The sequence below is a fragment of the Pristiophorus japonicus genome, chromosome 1 (genome assembly GCF_044704955.1).
Source record: "Pristiophorus japonicus isolate sPriJap1 chromosome 1, sPriJap1.hap1, whole genome shotgun sequence".
In the NCBI taxonomy this organism is placed as follows: domain Eukaryota; kingdom Metazoa; phylum Chordata; class Chondrichthyes; family Pristiophoridae; genus Pristiophorus; species Pristiophorus japonicus.
In genome coordinates, this window is record NC_091977.1 from 273719753 (window position 1) to 273738345 (window position 18593).

Here is an 18593-nt window from a genome sequence, read left to right on the forward strand (position 1 = left end):
TGGACTGGGAAAATAGATTAAAGGATAAAACTGTAGATAAGCAGTGGCAGACATTTAAAGAGATATTTCATAACTCTCAGCAAAGGCATACAATGTTGAGAAGATTAGTGGTAGGCCAGAGGATTGGAACATTTTTAGAAACCAGCAAAGGAGGACTAAAAAAAAAGAAAGAAAGAGAAGATAGAATATGAGAGTAATCTAGCAAGAAATATAAAAACAGACAGTAAGAGCTTCTACAGATGTTGATCCTGTAGAGGATGAGACTGGGGAATTAATAATGGAAAACAGGGAAATGATAGCGACTTTGAACAAGTATTTTGTATCGGTCTTCACAGTTAAAAACATTAAAAGCATTCCAATAATTGATAATCAAGGGGCTATTATGGGGGAAGTTAAAAAATCATGGCCACTAGAGAAAAAGTACGAGGCAAACTAATGAGCCTAAAGGTGGACAAGTCTCCTGGAGCTGATGCCCTGTATCCCAGGGACTTAAAAGAAGTGATTGCAGAGATAGTGGATGCATTAGTTGTAATCTACCAAAATTCCCTGTATTCTGCAGAGGTCCTAGCGGATTGGAAAACCGCAAATGTAACTGTTATATATGTTAACTGGGTTTTATCTGCCACCGGAGGGCGCAACTGTCGGAGTCCTAATGGTCACTGGCAGACACGTGCTGTTCTCCTCGCCATTTATGTATCAAAAATTTATGGCCTTATGAAGAATCTACTCTCACCGACTCAACCAACGGATACATTTTTCGATGATTTGTGTACGCTGGTTCGAAACATAGACATAGAAAATAGGTGCAGGAGTAGGCCATTCAGCCCTTCTAGTCTGCACCGCCATTCAATGAGTTCATGGCTGAACATGAAACTTCAGTACCCCCTTCCTGCTTTCTCGCCATATACCCCTTGATCCCCCGAGTAATAAGGATTTCATCTAACTCCCTTTTGAATATATTTAGTGAATTGGCCTCAACTACTTTCTGTGGTAGAGAATTCCACAGGTTCACCACTCTCTGGGTGAAGAAGTTTCTCCTCATCTCGGTCCTAAATGGCTTATCCCTTATCCTTAGACTGTGACCCCTGGTTCTGGACTTCCCCAACATTGGGAACATTCTTCCTGCATCTAACCTGTCTAAACCCGTCAGAATTTTAAACGTTTCTATGAGGTCCCCTCTCATTCTTCTGAACTCCAGTGAATACAAGCCCAGTTGATCCAGTCTTTCTTGATAGGTCAGTCCCACCATCCCGGGAATCAGTCTGGTGAATCTTCGCTGCACTCCCTCAATAGCAAGAATGTCCTTCCTCAAGTTAGGAGACCAAAACTGTACACAATACTCCAGGTGTGGCCTCACCAAGGCCCTGTACAACTGTAGTAACACCTCCCTGTCCCTGTACTCAAATCCCCTCGCTATGAAGGCCAACATGCCATTTGCTTTCTTAACCGCCTGCTGTACCTGCATGCCAACCTTCAATGACTGATGCACCATGACACCCAGGTCTCATTGCACCTCCCCTTTTCCTAATCTGTCACCATTCAGATAATAGTCTGTCTCTCTGTTTTTACCACCAAAGTGGATAACCTCACATTTATCCACATTATACTTCATCTGCCATGCATTTGCCCACTCACCTAACCTATCCAAGTCACTCTACAGCGTCATAGCATCCTCCTCGCAGCTCACACTGCCACCCAACTTAGTGTCATCCGCAAATTTGGAGATACTACATTTAATCCCCTCGTCTAAATCATTAATGTACAATGTAAACAGCTGAGGCCCCAGCACAGAACCTTGTGGTACCCCACTAGTCACTGCCTGCCATTCTGAAAAGTACCCGTTTACTCCTACTCTTTGCTTCCTGTCTGACAACCAGTTCTCAATCCACGTCAGCACACTACCCCCAATCCCATGTGCTTTAACTTTGCACATTAATCTCTTGTGTGGGACCTTGTCGAAAGCCTTCTGAAAGTCCAAATATACCACTTTAAACTGAAGGAAAGCGTCATCCTGGCGAGGTATCGTTTCTATACGCACAATCGCTCCGAGGGCTAGGACGTGGTCGCCGACCTGAGACGTCTCGCTGGGCCGTGCAACTTCAGAGCTCCGTTGGAGGAAATGCTGCGGGACTTTTTCGTGCTTGGCATTGGCCACAAGATCATTCTTCAAAAGCTGCTGGCTGCTGAATCTCTAGACCTGAGCAGGGCCATCACGATCGCCCAGGCATCCATGTCCACGGACGAAAACTCAAAACAGATATCTTCCCGGCATCGGAACTCACCGGCAAGTACTGTGCATAAAATAATATCGTCAGCAGGTAGAGCTGCACATGGCAGGGCCTACTCATCTGCGTTCGTATGACCTGTAACTGCTCAAAGAACGCCATCAGGGGTGAATCAAATCTTGTCTTGTTGGCGTTGCGGGGGCTATCATTGGGCCCATCAATGCCGATTCAAGCAATACATGTGCAAAGGCTGTGCAACAATGGGACACCTTCAGCGAATGTGTCCGCAACCGAGCAAGTGTGCTGCGACACACCACGTGGCTGTCACATGATGCACCAGATTGGAATCAACCCACACCAACACTGGGTTTTTACTCGTTGGAGTTCAGAAGGATGAGGGGTGATCTTATAGAAACATTTAAAATAATGAAAGGGATAGACAAGATAGAGGCAGAGAGGTTGTTTCCACTGGTCGGGGAGACTAGAACTAGGGGGCACAGTCTCAAAATACGGGGGAGCCAATTTAAAACCGAGTTGAGAAGGAATTTCTTCTCCCAGAGGGTTGTGAATCTGTGGAATTCTCTGCCCAAGGAAGCAGTTGAGGCTAGCTCATTGAATGTATTCAAATCACAGATAGATAGATTTTTAACCAATAAGGGAATTAAGGGTTATGGGGAACGGACGGGTAAGTGGAGCTGAGTCCACGGCCAGATCAGCCATGATCTTGTTGAATGGCGGAGCAGGCTCGAGGGGCTAGATGGCCTACTCCTGTTCCTTATTCTTACGTTCTTATGTTCTTATGTAACATCATAAAGCATCCCTATAATGACCAAGCCATTCCTTTCACACTCATCAGTATTACAGAGGGTACCGTTATGTCTCACCATTCACTACAACTCATTAAGCCACTTCCAAATGTGCATACAAATCTGTCCAAGAATGCAAAGTGCTGAAAATAAAGATTTCAATGTTTGACAGCACATTAACAGAAACTTCACATGAACATTGGTGATAACATCCAAGTGCCTACTCCTATATGTTATTTGTTGGTGTGATTGGACAAGGATGAGGGTGAGTGTGAGGGGTGGCTAGTGAGATGGGGATGTGATAATATAGATCGAGAGGGATGGGTGGAGGTGCAAGGTAAGTTGGTGTGAGTTAGGATGTGCAGGAGTAGGGTAGGGAAGGCAGAGTGATGGGGATGTGATGAGAGACACATCAGGATGAGGTTCAGTGTGGCTACTGAAATCATTGAAAGGTTTGCACCACTGCAGCCAGGTCCTCCTGATGACATCCCTGCTTGTGCCCTCCTGTGCAATGTGCAACCAGGCTGCATTGGTATCCTGGGGAGTTCTCCTCCACCCATTGGAAGGGAAGGGAATCTCCCTATGTACTGTGACTCCCTCAATAAGAATCTGCAGGGAGTCATGGGAGAACCAGGGTGCAGACCTGCAGTGCTTGTCAGTGTTTGCAGCACCTGACAGCACAAATGCCAAAATTAATTTGTGCATGGTGCCTTTAAGGAAACCAGCTGATGACGCGTCCGACCCACGTCCTTCATTTGGCTGGGAAACGCGCTGGGCAGGCATAACAAGCTCAATCAGCGGAAAATAATTTTTGACCGGGGGGTGGAGCCAGGAGCGGGGTCGGGACCCACCACCGATGTTGCCCGCCACGGACCCGCCGAGGTTGGTAAAATCCATTCCTAACTATGCCAAGGAGTGCCAGCAGTATAACTTCAGCAAGTTCAAATGTGTTCTATACAAGATTTTGAGCTTTCAGAATAGACATCCACCACCTTTCTTTCACAATGGTCTTTTATCCCAGGCCTCTCGCTGCACTGGTGATCACCTGATCCATGGATAAAATAACAGATATTAGAAGTTAATTTTACTTCAATGTGGAAAAGAAAGGAAATAAAGTGCAGTGCTGTCAGAGAATGAACAATCTGCGCTGAAATCCAAAGTTCTTCAATGGAGTCTCATTTAAAGATAGTGAAAGAAATCACCACCCTCAAAATGAAATTACCTCTAAAGGGTTTCATGTGACTTTTTTATTTTGCCAAGTTTTATGATTTCTATAAGACACAAAGAGTCTGTAGAAATAATCAGCACTGGTTGTTCCAACTTTACAGAACTCAGAACAACAGAAAAAGTAAATAAATAAATAAACAAGAATGAAATACTGTTTCTAGTCTTTGGTTTTCACAAATAAAGGCAATTGAGACCACGGTTGTAAGGCCAATAAAAGAAGCACAACAGGTTTTGTGACAAACGTTTATAACATCATACCAGAAGAGATGATGGAGTATTTTAATCATCTGTGACTGACTCTGATTATTGGGCCAGTTCATTGAGCACAATGGTCAAATCCTTGGCAATCAAGATTTATGAAGGGGAAGTCATGTTTGACAAATTTGCTGTAATTCTTTGAGGATGTAACGAACAGGGTGGATAAAGGGGAACCAGTGGATGTGGTGTATTTGGACTTCCAGAAGGCATTTGACAAGGTGCCACATAAAAGGTTGCTGCACAAGATAAAAGTTCGCGGAGTTGGGGGTAATATATTGGCATGGATAGAGGATTGGCTAACTAATGGAAAACAGAGAGTTGGGATAAATGGTTTATTCTTGGGTTGGCAAACTATAACTAGTGGGGCGCTGCAGGGATCAGTGCTGGGACCCCAACTATTTGCAATCTATATTAATGACTTGGAAAAAGGGACTGAGTATAACGTAGCCAAGTTTGCTGACAATACAAAGATGGGAGGAAAAGCAATGTGTGAGGAGGACACAAAAAATCCGCAAAAGGACACAGACAAGCTAAGTGAGTGGGCAAAAATTTGGCAGATGGAGTATAATGTCGGAAAGTGTGAGGTCATGCACTTTGGCAGAAACAAATCAAAGAGCAGGTTATTATTTAAATAAAGATAGATTACAAAGTGCTGCAGTACAGCGGGAGCTGGGGATACTTGTGCATGAAACACAAAAGGATAGTATGCAGTTAAAGCAAGTGATCAGGAAGGCCAATGGAATCTTGGCCTTTATTGCAAAGGGCATGGGGTATAAAAGCAGGGAAGTCTTGTTACAATTATACAGGGTATTGGTGAGATCACACTTGAAATACTTTGTGCAGTTTTGGTTTCCATATTTACGAAAGGATATACTTGCTTTGGAGGCAGTTCAGAGAAGGTTCACTAGGTTGATTCCGGAGATGAGAGGGTTGACTTATGAGGAAAGGTTGAGTAGGTTGGGCCTCTACTCATTGGAATTCAGAAGATTGAGGGGTGACCTTTTTGAAACGTATAAGATTATGAGGGTGCTTGACAAGGTGGATGCAGAGAGGATGTTTCCACTGATAAGGGAGACTAGTACTAGAGGGCATGATCTTCGAATAATGGGCCGCCATTTAAAACTGAGATGAGAAAAAAAATTTTTCAGAGAGTTGTAAATCTGTGGAATTCGCTGCCTCAGAGAGCTGTGGAAGCAGAGACATTGAATAAATTTAAGACTGAGATAGACAGTTTCTTAACCGATAAGGGGATAAAGGGTTATGGGGAGCGGGCAGGGAAGTGGACCTGAGTCCATGATCATATTAAATGGCAGAGCAGGCTTGAGGGGCCGTATGGCCTACTCCTGCTCCTATTTCTTATGTTCTTATGTTCTAATCCTTTCTTATCTAAAGTCATCAAATTGTTTCTTAATTCTTCACAATATCAATTTTCCATGACTGCTCCAAGCACAAAATATCGCTTGATGGGAGCACAGAGGTAAGCACATTTGATTTTCCTGTTATCATCAAAGATCTAAAACAAGACAGGGTGAGGAGAAGATAAATTGTAGGGAACGGAATGACAGGGCAAACAGAAGTAAAGTGCTGAGCGTTTTTACTTAAGAATGAATTTAGTTTATTTTGTGATATGCTACATTCTGAAGAGATTGCAAAGTCTCTGTTTAAAGAATGGACTCAGTCGAGAATATTTCGTGGACTTTATGTTTTTTTTTCTCTGAGGGCACTTTCCCTATATTGGGGTCACCCTGTGCAGATACGTGAAAAGGCTGGTTTGTTAAAGCTCCAGAGACCGCATGGCAGTTGGCTGTGACAAAGAACTGTCAGACATTCAGAATGTACGGGTTTGCCCTAGCAGAGGGAAAGGGGCTCAGATATCTGAGGCATGCATAAACTATTGGAAAACCACTCGAATATGCAAAGGCACTTCTCACCACCATCTTAGAAGAGAAGCAGAACAATTGACCCACTAGCCTGGTCAGACCAAGAGGGGCCAGTTCTTCCCTACACAAAAGCCGAGAGATGTCCCAGACCCAGGGCCATCAGTCCAATACACATGGGTCTGATGGTCCATCACCGACTAAGCACTGGAGTACTTAGAAGCAAAAGGATTTCAAAGATTGGTGGGAGAGATAAGGTCAACAGGACTCCTTTAAATATAGACTTTTTTCCGCCATTCTCTCGCGTCCTGGGGCGTTTTCCAGTGTTTGAGCGTTCCCCCTCTCTCTCTCTCGCTCCAACAAGACCGACGTGACAAGAAGAAGAACCAGCTGAGCGATCGATGGTCGCGAGTGTCCGAAGCCAGCAACCAGAGCGCCAAGCGAGCTGTGTGGGATGTAAAGGGCTCAGAGTTTTCTTGGAAGTGAAGCCTTTTCGGGTTATTCTGGGGAGGGAGCTTCATGCGACTGGGTAGGCGGGGGGGGAGTTAGACTCCAACATAGCAACAAGGAAATTAGTGCATGTCACCGGTCCTCAGTGTTGGACTGAGTGTTGTTTTAACCTGGATCTTATTCTCCACAGAGACAGTGATTTTGTTTAATAGTGCATGTTTTACCCAGTGTATGTTAGACCAAATAAATAAGTGCGATTTTTCACTGAAGCATTCCTGTCCGTGACTTATTCCATTTTCACTCTGAATAATAATCCCCGGGTATAGAATTCTCGTAAGGCGGGGTGATTCAAACCGTCCACCTAGCCATTGGGCTAGGATCAAAACCGCTTACATTCATGTTATATTAACATTGTTACTTCTAATTTTTAAACAGTTTTACAACTGTAATGTTAGCTTGCTTCATCATATTGGTCTAAGGCTGAAAACATTTAAAAAATCCAGCCCAGAGAGTCAGAAATTTCCCAGGAATATATCATGAAGCAAATTGCACAGCTTTGGTTCACTGTAACACATTTTAGATTGAGACCACTTACAGAAAATGGGTAAAATAAGGTTGTTAAATGCTTGATGGATGTGAGGATTATAATGTATGGCCACTTCATATGTAAACATCTAATAGTAAAAGCTTTGTAGTCAAATGAGAACTTGAAGTACATGGTTGCTTGGGAGCTGAAGGTTCAGAATCACGTGGATTGAATTATTTCACAGATATATATTAATAACCTGGACTTGGCTATGCATGGCTTAATTTCTAAGTTTGCAGATAACACAATCTTGAAAATACAGTAAACAGTGAAACACATGGCAGATAAAACTTAACGCAGAGAAGTATGAAGTGATTAGTTTTGATAGGAAGAATGAGGAGAATTATGAGGAGAATGAGGGTGCAGGGACAGAGAGACCTGGCACTGTAGGTACACAAGTTTTTGAAGATGGCAGGACACATTGAGAATCATAGAATCATAGAATTGTTACAGCACAGAAGGAGGCCATTAAACCTGTCAAGAATCAGGTGAATTTATAATGGGGAACAAAGGAATGGCAGACCAATTGAACAAATACTTTGGTTCTGTCTTCACTAAGGAAGACACAAATAACCTTCTGGAAATACTAGGGGACCGAGGGTCTAGCGAGAAGGAGGAACTGAAGGAAATCCTTATTAGTCAGGAAATTGTGTTAGGGAAATTGATGGGATTGAAGGCCGATAAATCCCCAGGGCCTGATAGTCTGCATCCCAGAGTACTTAAGGAAGTTGCCCTAGAAATAGTGGATGCAATGGTGGTCATTTTCCAACATTCTATAGACTCTGGATCAATTCCTATGGATTGGAGGGTAGCTAATGTAACCCCATTTTTTAAAAAAGGAGAGAGAGAGAAAACAGGAAATTATAGACCGGTTAGCCTGACATCGGTAGTGGGGAAAATGTAAAGATGTAAAACAGCGCATTTGGAAAACAGTGACAGGATGGATTTATGAAAGGGAAATCATGCTTGACAAAGCTTCTAGAATTTGTTGAGGATGTAACGAGTAGAGTGGACAATGGATGTGGTGTATTTGGACTTTCAAAAGGCTTTTGACAAGGTCCAACACAAGAGATTAGTGTGCAAAATTAAAGCACATGATATTGGGGGTAATGTATTGATCTGGATCGAGAGCTGGTTGGCAGACAGGAAGCAAAGAGTGGGAATAAACGGGGCCTTTTCAGAATGGCAGGCAGTGACTAGTGGGGTACTGCAAGGTTCAGTGCTGGGACCCCAACTATTTACTATATACAGTAATGATTTAGATGAAGGAATTGAATGTAATATCTCCAAGTTTGCAGATGACACAAAGCTGGGTGGTAGTGTGAGCTGTGAGGAGGATGCTAAGTGTTTGCAGGGTGACTTGGACAGGTTAGGTGAGTGGGCAAATGCATGGCAGATGCAGTATAATGTGGATAAATGTGAGGTTATCCACTTTTGGTGGCAAAAACAGGAAGGCAGATTATTATCTGAATGGTGACAGATTAGGAAAAGGAGAGGTGCAACAAGACCTGGGTGTCATGGTACATCAGTTATTGAAAGCTGGCATGCAGGTACAGCAGGCGGTGAAGAAGGCAAATGGTATGTTGGCCTTCATAGCGAGAGGATTTGAATATAGGAGCAGGGAGGTCTTACTGCAGTTGTACAGGACCTTGGTGAGGCCACACCTTGAATATTGTGTTCAGTTTTGGTCTCCTAATCTGAGGAAGGACATTCTTGCTATTGAGGGAATGCAGCGAAGGTTCACCAGACTGATTCTCGGGATGGCGGGACTGACATATGAAGAAAGACTGGATTGACTAGGCTTATATTCACTGAAATTTAGAAGAATGAGAGGGGATCTCATAGAAACATATAAAATTCTGATGGGATTGGACAGGTTAGATGCAGGAAGAATGTTCCCAGTGTTGGGGAAGTCCAGAACCAGGGTTCACAGTCTAAGGATAAGGGGTAAGCCATTTAGGACCGAGATGAGAAGAAACTTCTTCACTCAGAGAATTGTGAACCTATGAAATTCTCTACCACAGAAAGTTGTTGAGGCCAGTTCGTTAGATATATTCAAAAGGGAGTTAGGTGTGACCCTTATGGCTAAAGGGATCAAGGTGTATGGAGAAAAAGCAGGAATGGGCTGCTGAAGTTGCATGATGAGCCATGATCTTATTGAATGGTGGTACAGGCTCGAAGAGCCGAATGGCCTACTCCTGCACCTATTTTCTATGTTTCTATGTTTCTAAGCCCGTGCCGGCTCTCTGCAAAAGCACTGTAAAAGCAATTTTCAAAAGCAGGCCGTTAAAAACGCATACTTGGCTTTATTAATAGAGGCATTGGTGCCAAAATTCAGAGTCTCATAAAGACCCGTTACTGTCCATTAGCAGTGGGCACGCGGCGGAATCCCGTGGACACCACTTTGGGGTCAACTGGCTGACCCGACACAAATTCAGGTCGGGGATTTTTCAGCCTGGACCTGATACCGCCCGATTCTGATGACCGCCGCAAGCGCGTCATCAGAATGCGCACTGCTGCTTTCCCGCACATTAAAAATGTACCGACCAAAATTACAGTCAAAAAATCGATCCCCCACTGCGCGGTGCCCCCGACAGCTTTCTGTGTCGATGCACCTTATCCGCAGTGATTGCAGCCCAACAGCACGGTCGCCCTTCAAAGGGAGGGCCCACTGCCGCAGCAGCCATGTATTTATTTTTGCCGACCGACTTCGCAAATGTCCTGCAAAATAGTGCCCACCGGGTTCGGTCAGGCCGCCAACGGGCAGCCTGGCACCCCCCTCGGGTCGCTGGCCCAGCCGAAACCCTCCCTGGTGGCCCAGTGGCCGAAGATCTAAATTGACAGATTCTCTCTCCTTTAACGGAGGGCAGTGACACGCGCAGTGACGTCACCACTACTCCACCGCTGATTTACTCCCAGTCCGACCCAAATTCAGCCCCTCAGCCTGCCTTCCTATCTCTGTCCCACCCCAACTATGACAGATTTCTTGTGAGACTTTGAACCTGAAAATCCCTATTCCGACCACATCATGGATCCGTGCGGTAAGTACAGAAAAAAAATCATTGTTGTCGCAGCTTTCTTACGAATTTTGGTCCCATAGCGTACAGAATAACTCCACTGGTCTTTTAGTGCTGTGGGATCTTTTAGGTCCAACTGAAAGGATAGATGGGGACCTTGGATTAACGTCACATCGAAAAGACAGCGGGGCTGAAACCCAGCCTACCGTAAATGCTTCTTTTCGCTGGTAAGCGGCGGCCACGCAGTGGAGTCGACTGGCTGCCACTGGCGAAATTCTCCCCGGTGCTTTTTGCAGCAGTCCCCACTTCCGACCCGCTGCTACCGACCCCTCCTAAGTACGTCATCAAAGTGCACACCGCCGATCTCCCGCACCTCAACCTAAATTCAGGGGAAAAAATCTTTGGGCCATCGAGCGGTGCCCCAACAGTTTTGCTGTCGGTGCTCTGTGTTTGCAGTGTGTGTGACATGGCTGTGTGGCGGCCATTCAACGGGACTGCCGCGGCCGCCATTTTAATTTTTTTGGCAGCCGACTGCCAGATCGGCCCGACAATTATGACCCCGGGTTCAGCTAGGCTGCCAACAGGCAGCGTGGCATCCCCTCTTGGGTGCCAGGCCACTGGCCCGGCCAAAGCCCTCCCTGGTGCCCAGTGGACCCAACTAAAAGAATTGCAAAGTTTGCAGTGGTTCTCCTCACAAGCGCCATGACGTCATCAGCGCCAGGCTGATGACTGACAGCGGTGGAGACTCCATCCCACCTCCATGTCCACCCGTCTAGTGTGCTCACCACTGCATTATCGACTGCCGGTCCGCTAGAAAAAAAATTACAAAGAGTTGAATTTCGCGCAAGAGACCACCTCATCCACCGCAGCAGAGAAAAAACATCAATAGCGGTAGGTGTGACCCGTTTTGGGTAGCGGTGAATTTCTACCCTACATCTCTTGATTATGTGCTCAAGTCTCTGGAGTAGGGCTTGAATCCCCAACCTTCGCCTCCCAGCATTTTAAAGACCCCACTCCCCTGCTCTTTTCCCATAGCCAAGCATTTTTTCCTTTTCAAGTATTTATCCAATTCCCTTTTGAAGTCTGCTATTGAGTCTGTATCCATCACCTTATCAGGCGCTGCATTCCAATTCCTAACAACGCGTTGTGTAAAAAAGTTTCCCTCATGTCGCCTCTGGTTCTTTTTCCAAGTACCTTAAATCTGTGCTCTCTGGTTATCAACCCTTCAGTCATTGGAAACAGTTTTTCTTTATTTACTCTGTCTAACCCCTTCATTATTTTAAACACCTGTATCAAATCTCCTCTTAGCCTTCTCTGCTCTAAGGAGAACAACCCCAGCTTTTCTTGTCTATCCACATAACCATAATCTGTAACTGTAATGCAGGGAGATCTCAGAGATGCAGTGATCGTGACCATCTTTAAAAAAGGGGACAAGTCCGACTGCGGCAACTACAGAGGAATCTCCCTGTTTTCAGCCACTGGGAAAGTCATCGCTGGAGTCCTCCTCAACCGTCTTCTCCCCGTGGCTGAGGAGCTCCTCCTGGAGCCGCAGTGCGGATTTCGGCCCCTATGGGGCACAATGGACATGATTTTTGCAGCGCGACAGCTGCAGAAAAAATGCCGGGAACAGCACTAGCCCTTATACATGGCCTTCTTCGACCTTAAAAAGGCCTTTGACACCGTCAACCGTGAGGGTCTATGGAGCATCCTCCTCCGTTTCAGATGCCCCCAAAAGTTCATCACCACCCTCCGCCTGCTCCACGACGACATACATCTTTACCAATGGATCCATTACAGACCCAATCCATGTCCGGACCGGAGTCAAACAGGGCTGCGTCATCATGCCAACCCTCTTCTCAATCTGCCATGCTCCACCTCAGTTAACAAGGTCCCCGTTGGAGTGGAACTAAACTAAAGAACCAGTGGGAACCTGTTCAACCTCCGTCATCTCCAGGCCAGGTACAAGACCACACCAACCTCTGTCATCGAGCTACAGTACATGGACGATGCCTGCGTCTGTGCACATACAGAGGCTGAACTCCAAGTCATAGTCAACGTATGTGTGAAACTGACTGGTTGGGCTGGGTGCTCTTTGCCTTTCTGCCATTGTTCATATGTAACCTTTAGGGTTGCTGACCAAGGGCCATGTGGCTTTTTGTCAGGCGGTGTGGACACGATGGGCTGAAATGGCCTCCTTCTGCGTTGTCAATTTCTATGTTTCTATGTTTCTATTTACCGAGGCGTACGAAAGCATGGGACTTACGCTAAACGTCCGTAAGACAAAGGTCCTCCACCAACCTGTCCCCACCACACAGCACTGCCCCCAAGTCATCAAGATTCACAGCGCGCGGCCCTGGACAACATGGACCATTTCCCATACCTCGAGAGCCTCTTATCAACAAGGGCAGACATTGACCACCTCCAGTGCACCAGCGCAGCCTTCGGCCACCTGAGAAAAACAGTGTTTTGAAGATCAGGCCCTCAAATCTGCCACCAAGCTCATGGTCTACGAGGGCTGTAGTAATACCCACCCTCCTGGCTCAAAGACATGGACCATGTACAGTAGACACCTCAAGTCACTGGAGAAATACCACCAACGATGTCTCTGCAAGATCCTGCAAATCCTCTGGGAGGACAGATGCACCAACGTTAGCGTACTCAACCAGGCCAACATCCCCAGCATTGAAGCACTGACCACACTTGATCAGCTCCGTTGGGCAGGCCACATTGTTCGCATGCCAGACACAAGACTCCCAAAGCAAGCACTCTACTCGGAACTCCTTCATGGCAAACGAGCCAAAGGTGGACAGCAGAAACGTTACAAGGACACCCTCAAAGCCACCCTGATAAAGTGCAACATCGCCACCGACACCTGGGAGTCCCTGGCCAAAGACCGCCCTAAGTGGAGGAAGTGCATCCAGGAGGGCACTGAGCACCTCGAGTCTCATCGCCGAGAGCATGCAGAAATCAAGCGCAGGCAGCGGAAGGAGCGTGCGGCAAACCTGTCCCACCCACCCCTTCCCTCAACAACTATCTGTCCCACCTGTGACAGGGACTGTGGCTCTTGTATTGGACTGTTCAGCCACCTAAGGACTCATTTTTAGAGTGGAAGCAAGTCTTACATAATTCCAAGGGATTGCTTATGATGATGAATCCCTTACTCCTGGAATCATTCTAATAAATCTCTTCTGTACCTTCTCCAAAGCCTTCATGTTCTTCCTAAAGTGTGATGCCCATAACTGGACACAATACTCCGGCTGGGGCCGAACGAGTGTTTTATACAGGTTTTGCATAAATTCCTGATTTTTATACTCTATGGTTCTTCCTGATTACTTGCAGTACCTGCAAATTAACTTTTGTGTTTCATGCACAAGGACTCCCAGATCCCTCTGTACTGCAACCACTTTGCAATTTTTCTCCATTTAAATTATAATTTCCTTTTCTATGTTTTCTGCCGAAGTGGATAACCTCACATTTTCCCACATTATACTCCATCTGCCAGATTTTTGCCCACTCACTTAGTCTGTGATTCTCGAGTCCAAATCTTTTCTGCAAATAGTGAACAGCAGTGGTCCCAGCACCAAACTTTGTGGAACACCATTTCACACCGTTTGCCAGTCTGAGTAACTATCCTTAACCCCTACTCTTTGTTTTCTATTTTGTAGCCAGCCCATCATGCCGGCCCTTTGAAACCTACCAAATTAGTCCCACTTCCTCACTCTTTCCCCATAACCCTGCATTTTTTTTCCCTTTTTGAGTATTTATCCAATTCCCTTTTGAAAGTTATTGTTGAATCCGCTTCCACCATCCTTTCAGGCAGAGCCTTCCAGATCATAACAACGTTTTATGATTCTTGTCTCTCTGCACATTCTCTGGCATAAACATATGCTTGGGATCTTCTCCTTGACATCTACTGTTGATGTTCTGCTGTCAGCTGTAAGAAGGCTGGGGTGTTTTGACCCTTTGGGGGTACACCAGTTGGGCAGCTTGCTATCCAATTTGCTACTTTTCCCCCTGACTCGAGTCACGAGTCTGCAATGCGATACCTTATCGAAGGCCTTTTGAAAATCCTAATATATTACATCAAATGTATTATCCTTGTCTACATTTTCTGCTACTACTTCAAAGAATTCAATAAGGTTGAAATCTGTGCTGACTTGGCTTCTAGGGGCGAGAACCTCCACTTTTTTTGCATGCTTAACGGCCACTTAAAGCCCATTTTACCGCTGAAATGACGTAAACACCCTGAAATCGCCCATTTTGGCACAAAATGGAAACTGACGGGCATTTTTAGGAAAATTATCGCCCAGCGTTACTTTCCGCATGGAATTAACGCCAAGATTCAATAATACCGCCCGCCCACCTTTTTTTGTCGTAAAGAACACATTTGGCGAAATTAACGCCCAGGAAATCACCTCGCACACATATCGCCCAGAATATCGCTCGCCCAAAAAAACGCCCAGAAAAAGTAGAACTGTTCTGAACTAAAGCCAGCGGTGTGGCTACCATTATTAAAATCACATAGAAAAACATAGAAACATAGAAAATAGGTGCAGGAGTAGGCCATTCGGCCCTTCTAACCTGCACCGCCATTCAATGAGTTCATGGCTGAACATGCAACTTCAGTACCCCATTCCTGCTTTCTCGCCATATCCCTTGATCCCCCGAGTAGTAAGGACTACATCTAACTCCCTTTTGAATATATTTAGTGAATTGGCCTCAACAACTTTCTGTGGTAGAGAATTCCACAGGTTCACCACTCTCTGGGTGAAGAAGTTTCTCCTCATCTCGGTCCTAAATGGCTTACCCCTTATCCTTAGACTGTAACCCCTGGTTCTGGACTTCCCCAACATTGGGAACATTCTTCCTGCATCTAACCTGTCTAAACCCATCAGAATTTTAAACGTTTCTATCAGGTCCCCTCTCATTCTTCTGAACTCCAGTGAATACAAGCCCAGTTGATTTAGTCCCGCCATCCCGGGAATCAATCTGGTGAACCTTCGCTGCACTCGCTCAATAACAAGAATGTCCTTCCTCAAGTTAGGAGACCAAAACTGTACACAATACTCCAGGTGTGGCCTCACCAAGGCCCTGTACAACTGTAGCAACACCTCCCTGCCCCTGTACTCAAATCCCCTCGCTATGAAGGCCAACATGCCATTTGCTTTCTTAACCGCCTGCTGTACCTGCATGCCAACCTTCAATGACTGATGTACCATGACACCCAGGTCTCTTTGCACCTCCCCTTTTCCTAATCTGTCACCATTCAGATAATAGTCTGTCTCTCTGTTTTTACCACCAAAGTGGACAACCTCACATTTATCCACATTATACTTCATCTACCATGCATTTGCCCACTCACCTAACCTATCCAAGTCACTCTGCAGCCTCATAGCATCCTCCTCGCAGCTCACACTGCCACCCAACTTAGTGTCATCCGCAAATTTGGAGATACTACATTTAATCCCCTTGTCTAAATCATTAATGTACAGTGTAAACAGCTGGGGCCCCAGCACAGAACCTTGCGGTACCCCACTAGTCACTGCCTGCCATTCTGAAAAGTCCCCATTTACTCCTACTCTTTGCTTCCTGTCTGACAACCAGTTCTCAATCAATGTCAGCACACTACCCCCAATCCCATGTGCTTTAACTTTGCACATTAATCTCTTGTGTGGGACCTTGTCGAAAGCCTTCTGAAAATCCAAAAATACCACATCAACTGGTTCTCCCTTGTCCACTCTACTGGAAACATCCTCAAAAAATTCCAGAATATTTGTCAAGCACGATTTCCCTTTCACAAATCCATGCTGACTTGGACCTATCATGTCACCTCTTTCCAAATGCACTGCTATGACATCTTTAATAATTGATTCCATCATCTTACCCACTACCGATGTCAGGCTGACCGGTCTATAATTCCCTGTTTTCTCTCTCACTCCTTTTTTAAAAAGTGGGGTTACATTGGCTACCCTCCACTCGATAGGAACTGATCCAGAGTCAATGGAATGTTAGAAAATGACTGTCAATGCATCCGCTATTTCCAAGGCCACCACCTTAAGTACTCTGGGATGCAGTCCATCAGGCCCTGGAGATTTATCCGCCTGCAATCCCATCAATTTCGTCAACATAATTTCCCGACTAATAAGGATTTCCCTCAGTTCCTCCTCCTTACTAGACACTCTGACCCTTCTTATAGCCGGTATGTTGTTAGTCTCCTCCTTCGTGAATACCGAACCAAAGTACTTGTTCAATTGGTCCGCCATTTCTTTGCTCCCCGTTATGACTTCCCCTGATTCTGACTGCAGGTGACCTACATTTGTCTTTACGAACCTTTTTCTTTTTACATATCTATAGAAACTTTTGCAATCCGTCTTAATGTTCCCTGCAAGCTTCTTCTCGTACTCCATTTTCCCTGCCCTAATCAAACTCTTTGTCCTCCTCTGCTGAGTTCTAAATTTCTCCCAGTCTCCGGGTTCGCTGCTATTTCTGGCCAATTTGTATGCCACTTCCTTGGTTTTAATACTATCCCTGATTTCCCTTGATAGCCACGGTTGACCCACCTTCGCTTTCTTATTTTTATGCCAGACAGGAATGTACAATTGTTGTCGTTCATCCATGCGGTCTCTAAATGTCTGCCATTGCCCATCCACAGTCAACCCCTCAAGTATCATTCACCAATCAATCCTAGCCAATTCACGCCTCATACCTTCAAAGTTACCCTTCTTTAAGTTCTGGACCATGGTCTCTGAATTAACTGTTTCATTCTCCATCCTAATGCAGAATTCCACCATATTATGGTCACTCTTCCCCAAGGGGCCTCGCACAACGAGATTGCTAATTAATCCTCTCTCATTACACAACACCCAGTCTAAGATTGCCTCTCCCCTAGTTGGTTCCTCGACATATTGGTCTAGAAAACCATCCCTTATGCACTCCAGGAAATCCTCCTCCACTGTATTGCATCCAGTTTGGTTAGCCCAATCTATGTGCATATTAAAGTCACCCATTATAACTGCTGCACCCATAATTTCTTGTTTGATGCCCTCCCCAACATCACTACAACTGTTTGGAGGTCTGTACACAACTCCCACTAATGTTTTTTGCCTTTTGGTGTTCTGCAGCTCTACCCATATAGATTCCACATCATTCAAGCTAATGTCATTCCTAACTATTGTATTAATCTCCTCTTTAATCAGCAATGCTACCCCACCTCCTTTTCCTTTTATTCTATCCTTCCTGAATGTTGAATACCCCTGGATGTTGAGTTCCCAGCCCTGATCATCCTGGAGCCACGTCTCCGTAATCCCAATCACATCATATTTGTTAACATCTATTTGCACAGTTCATTCATCCACCTTATTACAGATACTCATTGCATTAAGACACAAAGCCTTCAGGCTTGTTTTTTTAGCACCCTTTGTCCTTTTAGAATTTTGTTGTACAGTGGCCCTTTTTGTTCTTTATCTTGCGTTTCTCTGCCCTCCACTTTTTCTCATCTCCTTTCTGTCTTTTGATTTTGTCTCCTTTTTGTTTCCCTCTGTCTCCCTCCATTGGTTCCCATCCCCCTGCCATTTTAGTTTAACTCCTCCCCAACAGCACTAGCAAACACTCCCCCTTGGACATTGGTTCCGGTCCTGCCCAGGTGCAGACCGTCCAGTTTGTACTGGTCCCACCTCCCCCAGAACCGGTTCCAATGCCCCAGGAATTTGAATCCCTCCCTGCTGCACCACTGCTCAAGCCACGTATTCATCTGCGCTATCCTGCGATTCCTACTCTGACTAGCACATGGTACTGGTACCAATCCTGAGATTACTACTTTTGAGGTCCTACTTTTTAATTTAGCTCCTAGCTCCTTAAATTCGTTTCGTAGGACCTCATCCCTTTTTTTACCTATGTTGTTGGTACCAATGTGCACCACTACAACTGGCTGTTCACTCTCCCTTTTTAGAATGTCCTGCACCCGCTCCGAGACATTCTTGACCTTTGCACCAGGGAGGCAACATACTATCCTGGAGTCTCGGTTGCGGCCGCAGAAACGCCTATCTATTCCCCTAACAATTGAATCCCCTATCACTATCGCTCTCCCACTCTTTTTCCTGCCCTCCTGTGCAACAGAGCCAGCCACGGTGCCATGAACTTGGCTGCTG